A 20,661-nucleotide genomic window follows, 5' to 3' on the forward strand; every position below is an offset into this window, starting at 1 on the left:
TTTGATAGCTGTAGAAGGGAGTGACAGAGGTCTCTTTATTCACGATATCCACGTGTCCCGGGACTTATGTTAGCATCAGGATATTATGTCTACCGACATAGTTCAGCAAAGTTCATTGCTCTTGAACAGCATACACCTCCGCTTTGTTCCGCTGGATTCTACGTAGACACTAGAGCCGGAACCGTGCACAGTTCTGGAGCCATCCGTGAAAATCGGAAAACAGTGTTTGCCGGGCTCATTTTCTGAGTTTGGCCACAGTTGAGCCTCTGGCAGCACCACACTGTACCTCTTGTCAAGCACGACCCCTGATGGCATGGAGTCAAGGGGCATGGAGATAATCATTGGATCGAAGTCCATGCCTTCTCTGTTTACCAATGCCGGTCATAGGCCGTACCAGTTTCCATTGTGTTCCAGCCTGCAGATGGTCCTCAAAGCCTCTCCTTGGATGAAAGCATCAAGTGGTGATAGACCAATCAGAGCATCTAATGGCGGTCTTGAAGTAGTCGGAAAAGCTCTGGTGCAGCAGATGGCCGCATTGCGTCGTAGTCTCGATAAGGTCCTCCTGACTTCCACGAGAGAGAGTCTACCCATCCAGACCACTGATGCATAGGTGATAACAGGTATTATAATAGCTTTGCAGATCCATAGGATCTCGGTAGGAGAAAGACCCCACATTTTCCCAAGGACACTCTTGCACCGCCAGAAAGCTGTCAGTGCTTTGGATGTCTTTGTTTCAGCGTGCGACATCCAAAGAAGTTTACTATCGAGGATTACTCTAAGATATTTGATTTCTTTGGATAGCTGGATTGCGACTCCTTTTAGCTTAGGCAGAACGGGCCCATCAAGCTTTCTCTTTCTGGTAAAGAGAACAATGCCAGTTTTGGTGGGGTTTGCCGATAGCCTATTAGCACAGCACCAAGTGTCAATCGTATCCAGAGTTTTGTGCACTTTCCTATTGATGTTGACAAGCGAAGCGCCCAGCATCGTTTAAGTTGGTGAGTAGAGGATCGATCACCATGCATCAGAGCAATGGAGACAGCACACCGCCTTGGGGGCAGCCTCTATTAACCCCGAATGACACCAGCAGATATTCCTCTGCTCGCACCGTGACGTTTCTTTGAGCTAGCATCGAACGGATCCAATTCACTAGCAGCCGGTCTTCGCCATGCTTACAGGCGGAGCTGGACATACTGTCGAAAGTTTCGTTATTAAAAGCCCCCACAATATCGAAAAATCCGCATAGCGTAGTCCCTCCTCTCGATGGCCTGCCTCTACCCTAGCAACAAGGAGGTATGGAAAATACGATGGGGGTACTAACAGCGCATTGTTTAATGGAAGTCATGGCTGGGTGTACCACATAATGACTTCGGTTGAAGCTGTCAAGATATTGAAGATGTGGAAACCGTGGAACACCTCTTGTGCGCATGGATTGTTCTATACAGAAAAATGCCCTTATTCGCCTTTATCGACAGCGTTGAAGAGGTCTCACAAACAAGGTTGCCGCAATTAAACAAATTCATTAAATCTACAGGTTGATCCCACGTCAAGCACGGTCCTCGCACTTTTTCAAATTTACTTATATTCCCTGTTTCTAAACAGAAAAAAAACGTTCATTCCTCAAACCCAAAAACTTATCCTTTCCATTCTTACTCCCGTCAATAGTCAGCACACTATTTGCATTGTGGTTGCTAAAACAAGTAAAAAACAGAGAAAAACACACAGTTACACATTGCATCAGTGGTGCTAGCAAGAGAAAGCGAGCAACCACGGTAATAGCGTATACACACCAAATTTAGCGAGGTCCTCAACCATCTGTGCGATCCTTCTGGCAACAAAATGTGAAACACAGATGGCGCTCCAAGCAGTAAAAAGGCGTTGTTTCTAAGCAACGTAAAGTGAGCATTCCCACTACTTAGGACTAGTAGCGGCAGGCTAGTCACCTATCCTGTCAGAAATCTAAATAGATTAACGAAACCAACGCAAGACTGAGTCGAGGCCCTATGCTCCCGAGAGAAGTGAGCAAGGAAACAAACAGGTTGGTCCAGAGAAGAGTGGTTGGTCCAGGAGTGTAAAGGAGGAGCTCCAGTGGTATCTCAATGGGACTATTCAGGCCAAAGAGAGTCGGTTAAGTGGCTGTAATCTAACCGGTCCTAACATTGCATAAATAACTTTTCTATTTTTGTAATAAAGTTTTGACTTATGTTACGCTATCCATTTTTTTAATTAATAAAAAGTCTGAAAATAATAATTTTTTAAAATTTTTCCTTTATTTTCGACCTCAAAAAATTCATCTAAAAGAGCCTAAAACATGCCGAACGTTGTTTCATGTCGTAAAGTAAGTAATAAGAATAGAGGAATGACACGTGACAAAGATTAAAAAATACTGTTTAAATGAAATAATAAACACCCTAATAGTGAACTTATAAATAATTTTTTTTTTAATAATAAAGGCTGATTTTTTAAGAGCTATAGGAAAGTTTTTCAAAAAAACACAAGTAAAATTCAGAAAAATTCATGAAATTTTTATTTAAATCGATAGTACAGTCCATATAATTTTATGTTTAAAGATTATTTCAAGCAAATGTTGGCCGCGAGCGCGCCTCAAATGGTCCATCCGCTTAGTCCAATGTTTCGGCCGGTATCTCACACATAAATGCTTTTATTTGTCTTCCAATGCATTAATTGAAGCAGGCTTCTCTGAATAGACATGAGCTTTAACATAGCCCCTCAAAAAATAATCTAAAGGTGTTATATCGCACGATATGGGTGACCAATTGACAGGTCCCGAACGTGAAATAAAATGTTCACCGAACTAACCTCTCAACAAGTCCATTGTTAGGCGTGCTGTGTGGCATGTGGTACCGTCTTGCTGAAACCACATGTCATGCAAGTCAAGCTCTTGCATTTTGGGCAAAAAAAAGTTGGATATCATTTCACGGTAGCGCTCACCATTCACAGTTACGTTACGATTCACAGCATCTTTGAAGAAGTACGGTCCAATGATACCTCCAGCCCATAAACCGCACAAAACTATGACATTTTCTTGCTGATCTTCACTCAAAAATCGACAATTCTGCTTATTTACGTACCCATTGATCCAAAAATGAGCTTCCTCGCTGAACACAATTTTTCTATAAAAAAGTGGATCTTAAACTTTCTTAACAGAACACGCATTTTTATAATAAAATTTAATGATTTGCAAGCGTTGTTCGTTTGTAAGACGATTCATGGTTAAATTATAGACCAAACTGAAGATGTTTGACAATGAAACAAAACACGAAACGTGCGTCAGCTGTTTAAACCAACTGTTTAAAAAGATAATAGCTAAAATATCACCTGTTATATGAGGAATGGTTAAGCAATTGCTATTTGTTTTTCCTGAATATAAAAAGTTGCAACACGGGACCGGTCCCAAAATGTCGGGGTCAACTCCGTTTATAAAAAAATTATTTCAGAATACCACCATCGCTAATATTGACACTCCCACTATCCTTGTCTTCAACATCTGCTTGTTTTCTCGTGCGACATTCTTCTTTTGGTTCATTATCCTTTTGCTGGTTTATGCGGTTTTGCTGTAATTTGCATTAGTTTTGTTCCCTCAGATGTTCATGGAAAACTATTGCTTATGTATATATTATATTTTTATATGCACCAAACGCAAGTTGTATTAAAATAGTGTTTATTTGTAGCGGCGCTGTTGTGTTTTGTAGTCCTACGCGTTGTTCAAAAATCTTTATACATCATTTCCTATCCGTCACCCATCCATTTGCTTGCTGGCCCACTCTATCTTCCACTGCTGCAATGTTTTAAAAGCACTCGCATTCACTCCATCACTTCCTACTGTAATATTTCGTTATTCGCCTGGCCCGAGCTGACTGTTACTTCTTTAGCATGTTGCTATTTGCCTTTCCGGCTTCAATTTCCACGAAATAAATTTTGCTTGCTTTTTGCTTAATCCTTTGCATGTTTTTCATGCCTTGTACATTCTCATACTTTTTCCTCACTATCGCTTCAAATTTTTGGGTTTTGGTTTTCTTCCTCAACTTGAATATTGTCGCTTTATGTCAATAGCCTTGTCGTCGTTCGCTTTGCTTTTCACTTATGTTGTATCTGCTGCTGCAGTCGATTTGCAGTTGCCTTCAGCTACATTCCTTTGTAGAATATCAACCTTTCTCGCATCGTTTCGAATTTAAAAATTTTCCTGTTCCATTGTCTTGCGAAGAAGTTTTTTTGGCTACTGGCTGTCATTCGTCAAATTGCGCCTGCTATTCAGGATATGCCATGTTGCTAAGCTGTTTTTCTTTTAGTCCCGTGTGTAGCATTGTGTGCCTCCAATCGCCCAATCGCAGTGTGTGAGCTGGCATATTTAGTCAGACATCTGCGTTGCTGTGGCTTAATACCACTTGCAGTTGTTTAATTAAACATTTCGTAAAATCAATTTTTCAATTTCGCTCTTGCACTGTGTACATTACTACGCCTCAACCTATCACTTACCCAGCCCTTTTATTTCCCTTAGCATTACAATTTTCCTCTCTCCTACTATCGCCTTCTTAACTTTTTTTATCCTTTTCCCTTACATTTTTGATCACACCTTCTATCGCTTTTCTTAACTTTAACTCCAACACTTTCCCTCTCTTCCACTACCATTCTCTCAGCACACCATTTTATTCCAGTCCTTTCTTATCCATTTTCCAATTTTTCCTTCCCCATAATTTCCATCGAAATTATTTTAATGAAATCAAATCTTCACTTGAGTTATCACACAAAATACTTTCAGCTAAATGTTGGCCATCAGCTCCAGCTTCGTTCCACCTGCACTTCAAATCACTTTGAAATTTGTGTAATTCTTCTTTTCAGATAACTAAATATTTTGCTTCAAGAATAAGCACCAACGAATTTCAGTCAATTACCATAGAAATATTCTCTCACTTCTAACGTTCTATGTTATTTCCTTTCCTCACTCTCTCCCTCTCTCTCTCTCTATTATTTACAGGTGAGTGCAACATTAATTTGGACATTCTTCCGTTTTGGCAGCATTTGCTCGTGGCTGTCATTTGCTTGGATTTTTATGTAAATACACAAATTGCTGCCGTAAGTAATTTTTGGTATTTTTGCAATTTATGATTTCTGTAAATATCAAATCAAATTTGGCACTGAATTGAATTGTGATTGCATTGCAGTAGAAATTTACACCTGCTGAATATCAATTGGAATATATTAAATTGCATTGCCCTTTGAAATACCGAAAATTGATAATTTAAGGCATGCGCTTGTAGAAATGTTTGCATTAAAAAAATTAGACTTTAAATAGAGAATACACATTTTCTGCACGCCATGCAGAGCAAGAGAAAGAGAAGCAAGCACGAACTTCTGTGGCCACCAGGTCATTTTAGTGTTAAGGCTAACTAAATAGCCGATTAATTTTTTTATATATAAGAAAAAAGTCAATTAAGTAAAAGTTCATTTCATATTTACTTTTATACTCTTCATATTATAATCATGCGGTTATGCTATGCTCCTAAAGCATGAAATTGGCTTTCTCATGTGAAATCTACTTAAAAATGACCCTCACTAAATTCTAAGAGCGAATTTCCGCATTTGTAAGCAGTTCAGTCTCAATCACGATGCAGAGAATACTAAGGTGACACCTATCGTGTTACTGTTGCTTTGCTCTCAGCGAATTTGATAATCGCCATTTCTCCGCTCTCTATCTCTATGCTCGATTAACTTGACGAAAACGATTAACGCGAAAGCAACAAGAAAGTCATCGAGTAAGATTCGCCGCTAGCGAGTATGGCTATAGTTCATTTAGCGGCACTGTCACACCGTTCATTTGCTTCATCTATTCGCCACTTGCTAAGTCTTGGCGAAAAAAGGAGGCCTAATATCAGCTGATTTTCGTGACGTGGCACTAGTGCAATTGGTGATCAGTGTGACCACATTAACATTTTCGTAACTTGTTTTGGCATGCATGTTTGTTCTTTAGACTCAGTGCTTGAGTTTTGTCTTCCTGAAAAACACTTTTGTGCTATATTTGAGGTTATGTAGCAAGATAAGGCACTCCTTTTTCAAAAAGATCTTTTTGGTTTCTTCAGTTTTATCTGGAATTTTTTTTTGTTTATTTTTAGAATGAATGCTTAAGGCTTAGAGGCATAGATTAAATCGAATTCAGTAAATTCAAGAGCTTTTTAAAATTCTGCTTTTTTACAGATTGTTATTCTTTATAGTTGTACGCGTAATTCTATGGAAGTGGATTGTAAAAATTCTCCATAGATACAAAGTTGTGGTAGAAAATGTAACCGCCCGATGAGAGTTTGGCGCGCATTTCATTTGAGGCAGCTGGCCGTTACTTTTTGAGCCTTTCAGACTGGCCGTTCTTTTATTATTTTAAAGTATGTATAGAGACATCTATAAAACATCAGGAAGGCATACAATATGAAGCTGGAATTAGAGATTAGATGTGAGTTAACAAAATAACTTAAACAATTCATTTGAAGTTCTTGCTTTAAGGTAATAGTCTGGTAACTTATTTTGAAAATTTCGGTTTTTTACATATTTTGAAAATGCGATATATTGGTAATATACTGTACAAATTTTAGACCGAAGCTCGAAATATTGACGAAATTATAGCACATACATGAGAGTGGCTCGTACTTGCGCGCGCTAAGCCGCTAAAACTTTAAACGCGTTTTTCATAAAAAACAACGTTTTTCCGGATGGCCGTCGTGAAAACAAATTTTCTATCTAACGGATTGAGCTGAAATTAAGATATGTTTTTCTACACATCAATAGTTCTGGCGGGTAGTAGATTTAATTTATTTCGTCCCTAACTTTCCATTTTTTAGTCCGATTTCCACTTTAAAAAAAGGCAATTTTCTTACGAAGTCCGCCATTTTGTTATTTATTGTCAAAATCATTTGATCTTACTACCCGCCAGAACGACAAGCACACTGATTAATAAGCAGTTTGTTTTTTCTGTTTCAGATGACCACAAGTGACGAAATCACGCCGGCCAGCCACTGTACCTCTTTTTTTGCCGCTTGCTGCAGTGTACAAAAATAGTATCAAAACATTAAAAAAAAAAAAAATTTTTTTGTACACCTTCTGATACCTTTAATAACATATCAGAAAACCAAACCGATTGAATTTTATTTTCCCTTCCAAAAAATGCCCCAAACATGGCCTCAAAAAATGTGTAAGTTACCAGACTACTACCTTAAATGCGCGCGACCTCGAGCGAAATGCTCTTGAAAATTTAAACTCATTTTTCTCGAGACTCCCTTTTTCCGGCACGGTCTGCATGATAACTCATACAGTTTTTAATACGTTTTGATGCGGTTTTCTTAGAATAATCGTCTGTCGTGAATGCCGTTTTTTAAAATGCAGTAAATTAGAAAATTTTTCGAAATTCAAAAATCTGGCTCGACAACTACGATCTTATTTTATAAGAATTTTTTACATTTTACAGTCCCATCAACATTTCAACGAGAAATAATGCAGACCGTGGAGCAACTTTTTTTTCATCGCACTTTGGGTCGCGTGATTTTTTGTATACTCATTTTTGTAAAAAAAAATTAAATTATTTTTTTTATAAAGTTTAAGTGCTAATAAGCAATGTATACATTTTTTAAATTTATTGTTATCCCTTCGAAAAGCAGTTTTTCGTGTATCGTATTTTTGGCGCTGCTTGACGTAGGTAACCTTTTAATTAAAAAAATATTTTTTTACTAGCAAATTTGGGAGCTTTAATTAAAAAAAAAACGAACAAAAAAAAGAAAATTATTCGCATTTTTGGTATAAAAAATTTATTACGAAGAACAAAAAGTTGGCAACACACAACTACATTATGTGACGTCACATACTCTCTGATGGGCGCAATCTTGTTTCTATCATTCTTGAGCCTAAATGACCTTACAAATTATGAACAAATCGTTGTCTTTCCTAATTTTTATCGGGCATTTATCGAAATTGGCTAAAGAGTTGGGGAGGAGATCAAAGTGTCTCTTTTGACAAACTGTTCCACCTCCATGAGGAGTAGTTGCATCTGAAACTTTTACCTGGAAGAAAGTAAGTTCTGTTGAAAATTTTATATTAACTTTCAAATATTTTTTCATATTGAACTCAATCCTTCTGGGAAAAAGACGGCCAGCGCGTTGGAGATTTTTACTTTATTAATAATAAATAATTTTTCAAGAGGAGTTTCTTATAAATTGTGCGAATTGAAAAATCTTAGTTTTTCTTTTTTTTTAATCACCAATAATTATAAAATGTAAAGAAGAAGCATATGAAATAGAGCTACTAAAGCGAACTGCGAGCAAATAAATTAACTAATTAGACTTTGAATACAAGCAAACTAACCGGAACTTATTTTCGAGTACAAAGTAGTACAAAATTAATCACCCTATAAGAGGATTTATAGTTTAAACAAATGGCGTCGTACCTCAATCGTATTTGTCACTAATGAACTTGAGAGCTGCACTACCCAAACAGACAAGCAATGGGGCTCGTAACGATCAAAAACAAGATCTCCAACACTCAAAATTATTTTTTTTTTTAATTATTCAAAAGCAAATTTGGATGATGGATTTTGCGTCACCTTGTACATGTAAACATGAAAACGATTTTCAAAACAAAAGCAAAGTTCAAGAAAGCTTAACAATACCAGAGAGCAAATCTTAGCACAATTGGTAAGCCGCAAATCTGTGGCTCATCTAATGAAACCTGCGCCAATTATCAGTTCATGTTTTACAAGGAAAATTAAAAGGTTCCTGAATATTATGTATAAGCGACCTCCTTCATACAAAAAAAAAAATCAGGTGGTTAAATGAATTATGTAGCCCATTCTATTGAGCAAATACATGGATATCATATGCCTTATCGGCAACGCAGGGGCATGGTTCTCTACCTCAAAGGTAGCACAGATTGTGGCAGCGCAACTGGGAACACGTGTTATCTTTGAAGTTGAGAAGGTCATCTGTTTTATCCTGACTCCTCCTATCCACCAGACTGAATCACGTGTGCATAGGCAATGGCATCGGCATATTTTTATAGACATGTAAGCTTCTTATTTTTAAGAATTTGAGAGAATTGTAAGAACAGCGAATGAAATATAGAGTAACAAATCCACCTGCAAAGACTTCCGATGATTGTGGCCGACTCTCAATGCTAAATGCACAGAATTTCTGCTAAGACAAAATAAGCATGGCGCACTGATTTCAGTCATAAGCAGGCACTGCCTAAAGGGACTAACACATTACTTCTGCAGAAGCTGTCTAACTGAGGAAAGGGAAAAGGACGAGACGGTTTTGCACTTTCCATGCCACTGTATTCCTCTATCCAAACACTGATTTACCATTTTAGGTATGCAATTTTTCAATGAGTTAAAGAATCTCAGCTCGGTGGAAATCAGCGAACTTTTAACGTTTCTGAATGGTTCCCATTTTTTTTAGGATAGATAAGGAACGTTCACGCGACATCACAATGACCTATGAGAAAGAGTGTGGACAACTGCTAGAGTTAGTTAAAGTTAAACAAAGTTAATCGGTATAAAAATAAGCTCAGAATATTTGCAACAATTTTTTCTTGGAATTCAGGTTCGTTCGTGGGACCTCATTCCACCCAAATCAAGAGGAATAATAGGTAAATCAAAGATAAAAAAGTTATCCAGTGGCTTAAACACCAATTCTAGGATTAGGGTACGAATTAACCAATACCCGTATTTCTATTAAGGCCCTCACCTCATTTGAAATGGTGTTTTTTGATGGTTTCTTCAAAATCGTGTAAAACGGAAACGAAAAAAGATTTTTATGTTTGTGTCTACTATTTTATTTTTTGATCCATTGTTACAAAATGAATTTTTTTTTAGCCATACCAGGTTCATTCAAAATTTGGCAGCCTTCAAAAACTGGTCTTCCAAAATAAGTATGTTGCTGGCCACACTTATTCCGTAAATCAAAAAGGTAAAAAGGTGAGTGTTTAGTATAAATGTCGTTATCGTGTCAACTACGATTTAAAAAAAAAAAAATCACAAACCTTCACAGATATAAAAACAGTTATTTGACCCTTTTTTTGGCTTTAAGGTAGTAGTCTACTCAAATACTCATTTTTTAAGAATTTTTTTTTAAGAAAATAAAATGCGATCGTTTTGATTTTATACTTAGTATAAGAATATTATTATTGACATCAAATAGTATACAAAAACCGAAAAAATACTAAACTTTTTTTATGAATGATCGTAGTTCGCAGGATAATGACAGCAGTTCTACGTCATTTAATTTTTATTTTATCAAAATCGGTTCAGTAGACCCGGCTATATCTGTGTTCATTGTTCATGTGAAGACCCGTTTTTAAAGACTGATAACTTTTTGAACGAACCTCGTTTGAACAAAACAAAAAAAATTTTATTTTTTTATAATAGATCAGAAAATAAAATATTCAAAACAAAAATAAGAAATCTTTATTCATTTCTGTTTTACACACTTTTAAAGGAACACATAAAAAACATTATTTCAAATGAGGCGAGCACATTAGTACCGAAAAAAAATTAATAATACACTCTTCTGCTCTTCTGCTTGTGCTTCGGTTTCGACTTCAGGCTTTAGATACATGGAATTCCTCATTCTGTCAGGCAGCTAAGCATTAGATGGGTTTGTTTTTCTTTTTTTTGGCGGTGAGGTTGGGTTACAAATGCCTTCGCACCATATAGTGACCGTCGCTACTACGTGTGTGGTGATTCCACTAAAAATATCCTCTACAAAATTTGTGACAGCATTCCATTTTTCTTCGTCTATCATCATTTTGTCGATAATTTCTTCAGGTGTAAATACACCAATAGCTCGTTGCAGACCTGTTCTCTCTACGTTCCACCTTTAAGGGGGGGGTAAGGGATAAACGCTAAAAAAAAAACACTTTTTTCATGAATTTATTGTAGCGAAACGGTTCAAGTCAGTTTATTAAAAGTTGTTGCATATTATAAAGTAACATTTCAAGAATATTTGATAAAATTTTCATGTAAAAATATTGCAAAATGAGCGAATGAGAGCACATTTACGTAGACATCTTTTCAAAAATACATTTTGCAGTAGTCAGCATATCTCAGCGTAGAATCATCTGAAATCAAAAAAATCGAATAACTTAGTTAAAGTATGAGTTAAACTTCCCCCCAACGTTTATTTTGAGGATTTATTTTCATTTTCAGCCATTTGGTAGTCGTTTGAAGTAAAAAGTGATTTTTGACGAAAAAATGCCGCCATTTTGTAGGTGTAAAACCACCTTAATATAAAAAAAAATGGCGAAAAAAAACGTTGGGGGGAGGTTTTTATATGCAAAATATGTGTGCAAAATTTCAAAAGGATCGGTTGAGTAGTTTTCAAATGCCAATGACTACGCACTTTAAAAAAAAGGTTCGAGAAAACCGCGTTTAAAGTTTGTAACGGACTACGCGCGCAACTGCTGCGTCTCCGCAGATGTTTGAGGCGGTTCGGCTTTATGCTCTATAACTTAAAAAGTTTTGCTCGGATTGAAAAAAAAATCGATTTTTATCCCTTACCCCCCCCCTTAAAGAAGGTGTGCTCCGCATCATCATACTCAGTATCTCCATATATACAGTTCGGTTGGCTCACTTTACCCATTCGAAACAAATACTTGCGAAGGGACCCATGTCCGGACAAAAACTGTGTGAGGTAATAGTTAACCTCACCGTACTTTCTTTCTACCCACTTTTTTAGATCGGGTATTAGTCTCGCTGTCCATCTACCATACCGTTCAGAGTTCCATCTTGCTTGCCAAAGTGTGAGCGTTTGGACTCTAATATCGGAGAAACGTAGTACTGTGGTTCCTGTGTTTTTTGCCTCCCATCTCCGTTTGCGCTCTTGTGCTAGAATATCTATAGGGATGGTTCCGCTGATAACTAACACCGCCGCTTCAGATACTGTTCTATATGACAAAGCCACTCTGAGAGCGCAGGTGCGTTGCACAGATTGCAAAGTTTTCCGCCGGCATTGCACCCTTAGCGAATCTGCCCATATTTCGCATCCGTATAAGAGAATCGAGTTCGTCGTGTCCATTAAAAGTTTTCGCTTGTTCTGCGTTGGACCTCCAAGGTTTGCCATGAGCTTACTTAACATGCCACTTACTTTGGCAGCTCTTGTGGCAGCATGGTTTATATGCGCCCAGTAGGTTAGCCTTGTGTCTATCATTAGATGGCTTAGTCATAAGCTCTTAGCTGATGTTTTTACGCATTTTCCATTTCGATTCAAATTTGTTTTCAAAGCGTCTTTTTCATTAAAATTGAGCTTCCGGTCACTCACTGCCTATCCTTTGCCTTTCGCCTTTACTTAAACGGTTGCCGTAAACATGTTTACTTGCCTCGTGCAACAAATTTCAATAAAGCCAGGTTCATCAAAATTCATCAAAGCCTTGGTGCTGGGCACCTTGACCGTCAAAGTAAGAAATAGTGATGAAAATACGGCAACACATGAACAGGCCCAATGGCAAACTAACCAAAATAATAAATATTAAAAACATACTTACATCTAAAAATATATATTTCGCCACAGGGAAGGAAACAACAATAACAAACAAAGTAAGAAGCTTGTGTCGCAGTAGATACAGGTGAAATGTGATACCGTTGCTGAGCTGCTGCTTTTTATGATTTTGTTATTATTGCGCAGTGATTACAGCTGCCGACTAGCTGCACGTTAGAGCTCAAGCTTTTGATGGCACCTAGCTGAGGACACTACTCGAGGGTGAGAGTAGGCAGCGGTAATGACAGCAGAGCATGCCAAAGGCAGCTGAACGTGTAAACAGTAATAACGGTAATCGCAACAATACCGCGGGTATTTTTTCTTGAGGTTGACAGCAATGAACAGAAGAGTAAGAGATAACTAGGAACGGAGTATACAGCAAAGAGAGGTGGGTAGTGCAGCAGGAAGAAGGGTAACAGCAGTAATAAGAATAATGAAAACAACAGCGAACGAGTGAGCTAACGCAAGTCAAGCTGCAGGTGCTGTAAAAGCTTGCGCTGTTTATTTTGCTGTTGTCGTTGTTGTTTGTGGTTGTGATGCGGTTGCTGACAAAGTCACGTTGTTGCTGCAAGCGGAAACTGAACTGAAAAGCAAGTAAACGGGAAAATTATACTAGCAAAATATTTTGCATGCAAGTGAGTGTGTGTGTGTGTGTACGAGCGCGTGCGTGTTTGGTAACAGCAGTGGGTAAATGCCCGCCAGGCTATTGCATAGTAGGATTTTGTTTCCACCACAGTTACCCTTGTTTATGTTCCTTGGTTTTTTTTGGTTTTTGTATGGTTTTTTGTATGGTTTTCGCTTTTGTTGCAAACGCAACACATGACGTTGAGCCTGTTGCAAGCACTTCGCCTGCGGGTGCTATTTACATGCAACTAACCAACTACGAACTATCTGATGTTTACTCTCGGGCCGACCTCCTGTTGGGGCTGTTTCTTTCAAAACAACTCGTTAAACTGCCGTTAAATAAATAACAACTGCTGTAAAGTAAGTAACACCAACAACAAGCGGCCCAACTGTAATGGGCAGATATGTTTGTTCCTTGCAGCAAATAAAAACAAAAAACATGCAGAAATGTTGTGGCTTAGACAACATTTCGCTTATTTAACCCTAGTCCTTTGCCACATAGTTGCCACAACACCTGCAACCTCAACAGCTCAGCTGTGCCAGCGACGGCGACAGTTGCATATAGTTGCCATAAAGCCCACTTTGTGAAGAGGGCGCAGGGGAAGGAGCTCACGCACGCGTAGGCCTTTATAAGGAAATATTTAATTCAATGCAACAAAAGAAATAACAACAAGTTGAGCTCAACCAGTATTATGAAATACAAAAGACAATTTCCCTTTGAAAAATAATTTTATGGTTTTTTTAATGGTCGGCTGCTGAAATATATATATATGAATACGCTGTCCGTGGCTACGCTTGTGTATAAAATGAAAAACTTTAAGTATTTGTAAGTGTTAAGCGCCTAATAATTATACTTTTTGAAAGGGACAGGCAACTATTTACATTGCTAGTTGACATTTTTATTTTATTATGCGCATGTACATACTTTATATTAAAAGAGGATTTCAATACTTTTGGAATTAAAAAATAAGTGGCAACGCCATGTAAAATATACATTTCAGTTAAAATGATCTCAATCATAATTTGCGTGATACTCACATCCTTAATTTATTTGTTTTTTATCTACCATTTGCACCTTAACAAATAGGTGGCAACGCCATACACAAATTATTTGAATTAAAGCTTTATTCATTCTTTTAAAGAAGTTTAGTTCGATATCTTAGCCACTAATTTCTTTTTTTATTATTAAAATTTTTTTTTTAACTAGATGGTAACGCCCTTTAGATATATTATTGGACTACAGCTATATTTACCTTTACGTTGATATTCGCATAAAATTTATTTTTGTACAATTAATATAATTAATAACATATGCTTATAACAAAATTAATATGTTTGTAATAAACCTCTTCATTCACAAAAAAATAGGTGGTAACTCGAACTAAAAATATTTTTTTATTAAAACGCTTAAGCATTTTGCTTTTGATATCTATATCCTAATATTCAACTGAAATGTGTGATAAATTGATATTTTTTCAATAAAGTTCAGGTGGCAACGCTCTCAGATTTTTTTTTTCTGGAAATAGATTTTCCTTATAAATATATAGAACGCATGCTACAATGCTTATGTCTATTTTTTAATAAATCGAACATTGAATAGGTGGCAACTTCCGCCTAAAATAATTTTTTATTAAACCTCGTTTAAAAGCTTTTCAATTGATACGTATATCTAGATGCGCAATCAAATTCAGGTGGCAACATTATCACACACATTTTTTGGGGATAGTTTTTATGTAATCATTTTTTCTGTTTTTTAATAAATTAAATATTAACTAGGTGGCAATAACCGGCTAAAAAAAAATTATTAAAGTTCCTCTAAAAACTTTTCAATTGATATGTATGTATATATTAATGTTCCACTGAAATATGTGATAAATTTATGTTTTTTAATAAAACGTAGGTGGCAACACTATCAAAAAAATGTGTGTGTATAGTTGTTTTGGAAATATTATTTCTGATATCCGTGCTATGCCAATTTTTTAATAAGTTAAATATTAAACAGGTGGCAACACCGGCTAAAAATATTTTTTTCACTTAAAGTAGTTTAAGCAATCTTAATATGTATATCTTAATGTTCAATTGAAATTTGTAATAAATTTACAGTTTTCTCAAAAAAATTCAGGTGGCAACCTTATTAACAAAATATTTTTGAGTAGAATTTTCTTAAAAATATTTTTTCTGATATCATTTCTATAATGCTTATGTTTATTTTTTAATAATTTGAACATGAACTAGGTGGCAACACCAGCTGAAATAATTTTTATAATAAATCCAGTTGCAAAAACTTTTCAACTGGAATGTGTTTATCACACATTTATATTTCTCCAATAAAGAGCAAGTCGAAACATTATTAAAAAACTGTTTTGTGTATAGAATTTTCTTAAAAATATTTCCCTTCATATCCATGCCTTCAACATCAGCTAAAAATACTTTTTTATTAAAGTTGAGCGATAAATTGCATTTTTGAAAAGAATCTCAGTTGGCAAAGCTATCAAATTTTCTTATTTTTGAGAACAGATTTTTTTTATAAATATTTGCCCTGATATCACTGCCCTCATGCCATGATATTACATGACTTGTTTTCCAATACAGGATGGCTGATGACAACCGCTACCCAAAAAAAATTGAATAACTTTTTTTCTTTTTAAGTTATCTGTTCCATTTTTGTTTTAATTTGCAGATTGATCTTTAAAATTTATTAAAATGGATAACTGGGACACGCAAACAAGAATTTGGATAGTCCGCCGCTATCACGCACTGGAGTCCGTAGTTTTGGTACAGAGAGAATACATGCGGATGTTTGGCGGCGATCCCCCGAGCAGATGGACCATAATGAGACTGGTGAATAATTTTGCTGAGCAAGGAACAGTCGCAAGAAGGCCTTATCATCGAAACCCACCAGTTCGGACGGAGGAAACGATCGCTGCTGTAGCTGCAGCTATACAAAGCAATCCAAGGGTTTCAACAAGAAGCTTATCTGCTCAACTTGGTGTCACCCGACAGTCTTTGCAAACAATAATGCACAAAGATTTAGACTTATTTCCCTACAAAATTCAAATGGTTAACAAACTGAATGCAGCAGACTTGCCGATTCGCTTGGAATTTTGCCAGACGATCCTGCAAATGGTGGAAGAAGACCAAAACATGTTAAACTGCCTTTTCATGTCTGATGAGGCCCATTCCGATTTAAACGGCAATGTGACCAAACAAAATTGTCGAATATGGAGTACTTCTAACCCACAGATACTCCACGAGACGGAATTGCATCCTCTTCGCGTGACAGTGTGGTGTGCGGTTTCTTCACGCTGTATTGTCGGGCCTTATTTTTTTTGAAGAAATTGGTCACACCGTTACTTTTACTGGAGACCGTTATTTGAAAATGCTGAAAGAATTTTTCTATCCAGAACTACGCCGAAAGAGAATTCCTTTCAACTCTGTGTGGTTTCAACGAGATGGGGCAACGTCTCACATAGCCCAGACTGTTATGACAGAGTTGCGATGAAAATTTCCCAATAAACTGATTTCAAGAAACTCCGAATTTCGTTGGCCCCCAGGTCGCCTGACCTTACTGCACCTGACTTTTTCTTGTGGGGTTTATGTAAACAAGAAGTTTATAAAACAAAGCCAACAAATTTGGATGAACTAAAACAATCCATTCGGGCAACAATTGCGGCTATTCCTGTCGCAACTCTCAAAGCAGCAATGAACAACTTTTTACTAAGATGCCGCACTTGTGTCAACGAGCATGGGGGGCATTTAAATTCAATTATTTTTAAAACTAGGTAAGCTACATTTAATAAAATTTAATGACCTTCAACTTGAAAAAAATAAATGAATTCCATACACTAAAAAAAAAGTTATTTGAGTTTCTTAATGTAGCAAAATTCATCAGCCACCCTGTATAATCAGATGCCAATACCCAGCTAATAGCTTAGAGTGACACAAACCACCTACGACCTACATACAGCGCACGCTCGATAACGTGAACTAATTCAAACCAAGGCAGTTCACGTTAACAAAAGTGTGCACGTTTTGGAATGCTCAAAAAGGCTAAGTAAATATATTTTTTCACATTTAAATTCATATTTTATTCTTGTTTTCGTTACATATTAATTGAAAATTAAGTCATAATGTCAATTAGTCAATAAAGTCATGGTTTTATTTAAAAAAAACAGTCATCTTTTTTGTATCTTCTGTTTTTCTAAAACTTGAAGCATAGCTTTCTCCCTTAACCGTCTTAGCGCACTCATATCATTTTGATCGACGTCTTCATGACCAGCCCATATTAACGCCATGTTGAAAATTTCAACTGCTTCAGTCGGCTTAATTTTCTCCAGTTGCTCTGATACGCTGTCATAGTCAGATTCGTCCTCTTGTTGATGATCGTCATCTGCATTGCCCTCCTCGATATCTTCGTTCCATTCATGAATGGTGGTAACGTGAATTCAATCTGAAATTTTTAATAAAAAAAGTGTTTTCAATAACCCACATACATATCCTTGAGCATCTCTGCGAACACGAACGAACCTCAGGATTTAAACTACTAAGGAGATCGACGGTGTTGCTCATCAAGGTGCGAAGTTCAGCTTCCCATTTTTCTTTTAAAACCGGCAACGGAGCATTATCTTCGGGATCATCATTGTTTACCGCAAAATTTAAAATACTGTTCCAGCACTTAGCTAATGTTGCTTCACCAACACGAAACCAAAAGATTTATAGCTGTTTTTAAGTTAATTTTTTTTCAGCGACTCGAGCAAATCAGACTTTGTCGCTGCTATTGAAGCTAGAAGGCTGTTTCTGTAATGCAACTTAGTGATTTTTATTGCATTCTAATCCATCGGTTGAATGAGGAGAATAACGTTTGGTGGCATAAACATTGCCGAAATTTTCCCATTCTCCGTTGTCAGTTCGGCTTCATTTGGGTGAGAAGGAGCGTTGCCCATTAAGAGGAGAGCTTTAATTGGTAAGGCTTTCTCCTTTAAAACCGATGTAACCTTAAAAAACCACCAGTTAACCTTAAAAATCGGACAAAACTTAAAAGGAAAATTCACCTGTAGAACAAATGACTCATGAAACCATTGCTTGAAAATAGCCGACGTCATCCAGGTGGATTTCGAGCTCTTATAGTCGGTGGGACACTGAAAGTTTTTAAAGCAGCGTGGATTCTTCGCCTTTCTAATTACCAAAGCTTATGCTTGTGGGATTCAATGGCGTTTGAACAACATAAAAACGTGATTCGCTGCTCATCGGACTTCACCCCTGAGGCTCTCTTCTCCAAACATGACGCGAACGTTTTCTCTGGCAAAAGTCTCCAGAATAACCCCGACTCATCAGCATTATATAACTGTTCGTGGCACAACTCCAATTCGGCCATTTTAGCTTTAAATTTTTCTTTAAACGGATCCACTAGATGAGGTTGCGAAGACAGTTTTTCGTCTGATATTTTAAGAAGACGAATACCGTACCTCTTCTTGAATCCTTGGAGCCATCCATCACTAGCGAAGGAGTTTGCTAAATTTTCTTTAAATTTTGCATGCAGTGTTTTGCCTTTTCTTTCAACATTAGAGTACTTACTGGCCAGTTTTTATCTCGCATTCGGATAAACCAACGATAAAAAGATCTCTCAATTTTGGGCAACTCTGAAGAACGCAGTATTTTTCTATTTCCAGGTCCACAATACGAGTTGTTTACGCATTTTAAAATCACTTGCTTTTTCGCTTTAATGTTACAAATTGTTGATTTAGCAACATTATATTTCTTTGCTAAAATCGTCACAGATGAGTCTTCATTCAAATAATTGTAACCTTTATTGTTCATGTTAAAGAGCGTTTTGGGTTTGTTCACGTTTTAGAGTAGTCAATGCCCAAAAATGTCTGTTCACGTTTTGGGGTGTTCACGCTTTAGAGCGTTCACGTTATCGAGCGTGCGCTGTATATGCTTTCAAACGGTGTAAAAGTTGTTAAAATTGGTGCAGCAGTTACTGACAGTTGCACTTTCAAGCTTCTTTACGTTTTTATATACTGCGCATTTCATAACCAGGTTTATTGACGAGTTTTGCCAATTTTATTTTTTCTTATTTATTTATTTATTTATTTATTTATTTAATTAATTAATAGTCTAAAAATACAATATTTCTTACAGACTATGAAAACAGATTAATGCTGAATAAATTAATTAAAGTAAAATTAAACTTATAATTAACTAGTTTCAATTGTAGTGAGTGAAAGAAAAAGAATACATTTTTTATAATTTACAGAAGAAGATTAGATTAATACTAAGAATTTAGTTCAACAATTCATTTAGAACCAATTTGAAGTGATTCTTTGTGGAACAGAAATCCAGGCCAGTATGATTTGAAAGCGAATTAAAATCACCCAGAGTTCTAGAAATCGGAGCATTGGAAGCATAATTAGCTCGTGCCATCCCTAACCGGAAAAAATCATGATTCCGTAAACTTCGCTGAGGAATATTGAAATTGATTTTCTCGAGTAGCGATGGGGAGTCAATAACCCCATTTATCAAATCGAAGAGGAAAGTAATGGAGAGAATAGTCCTTCTAATATCTAGTCATTTTAGATTTATAAGCAAGCACCGACTTTTATAGGATGGAATTGGATCAGTGAAATTTAAAGAACGCAATGCATAACGCACAAAAGCTTTCTGGACACGTTCAAGCCTACTAATATGACAAGCATAATATGGTCTCCAAATAAAGACGGCATATTCTAACTTGGAACGCACCATAATTATTTATAATTATTTTATTTTTATTAATAATTTCTTTAAAAATAATTCATTATTTTTAAATAGTTCGTTATACTACAAAAACCATAAAAATCCAACCTCCAACTTTGTGTACATTAAAAAAAAAATTTTATTGTTATTAAACTTTTAGACTTTTTAATCGCAGGGTTATATCACATTAAATTTTGGTATAATAAAGTGTCAGTTTGAAGTGGCTCAAAAATTGCGTTGCTTTTTTTTAGTTTTTTGTTTGCGGAGGTCTTGTGCATTTTTACCGTATTACGAATGCTCGACTTTTTTTATATGGAAGCAGAATGAACTCAATTTTCATGAGCAAATTATCAAAAAAACAAAAATCAGAAGCAAATCAGGTATCAAAACTTGTCGATAAGTCCCTGTGTTATTGTCGTGAAAGGCGTAGTGTATGTAGAGATATGCAGTAGACCCCAACCCCAGTATTGCAAGCTCTGAAGTTGGCTCTGAATATTTTACCTATTTTCGTGATACGAAGTATCTGTGAAGAAAGAGTCTGTAAGTTGATGGAAAATCCTAGTATCATGAACTGTTTGTATCAACCGAAATGATGAATTATCTTAAAAATAAATAATTTCCTTATAAAAAATGAGAAAAACCGGAAAATGAAGGCAATAAAAAAATGAAAATATCAACAAAGAACAATTTGGCAGCACTTGAAAATTTTCATAGTAATTGGGAGGGAAAATTGAAAATTTTGTGCAGTAATCACATGCGAAAGTGGAAAAGTTATACC

Source organism: Anastrepha ludens, chromosome 6 (assembly GCF_028408465.1).
Source record: "Anastrepha ludens isolate Willacy chromosome 6, idAnaLude1.1, whole genome shotgun sequence".
Classification (NCBI taxonomy): Eukaryota; Metazoa; Arthropoda; class Insecta; order Diptera; family Tephritidae; genus Anastrepha; species Anastrepha ludens.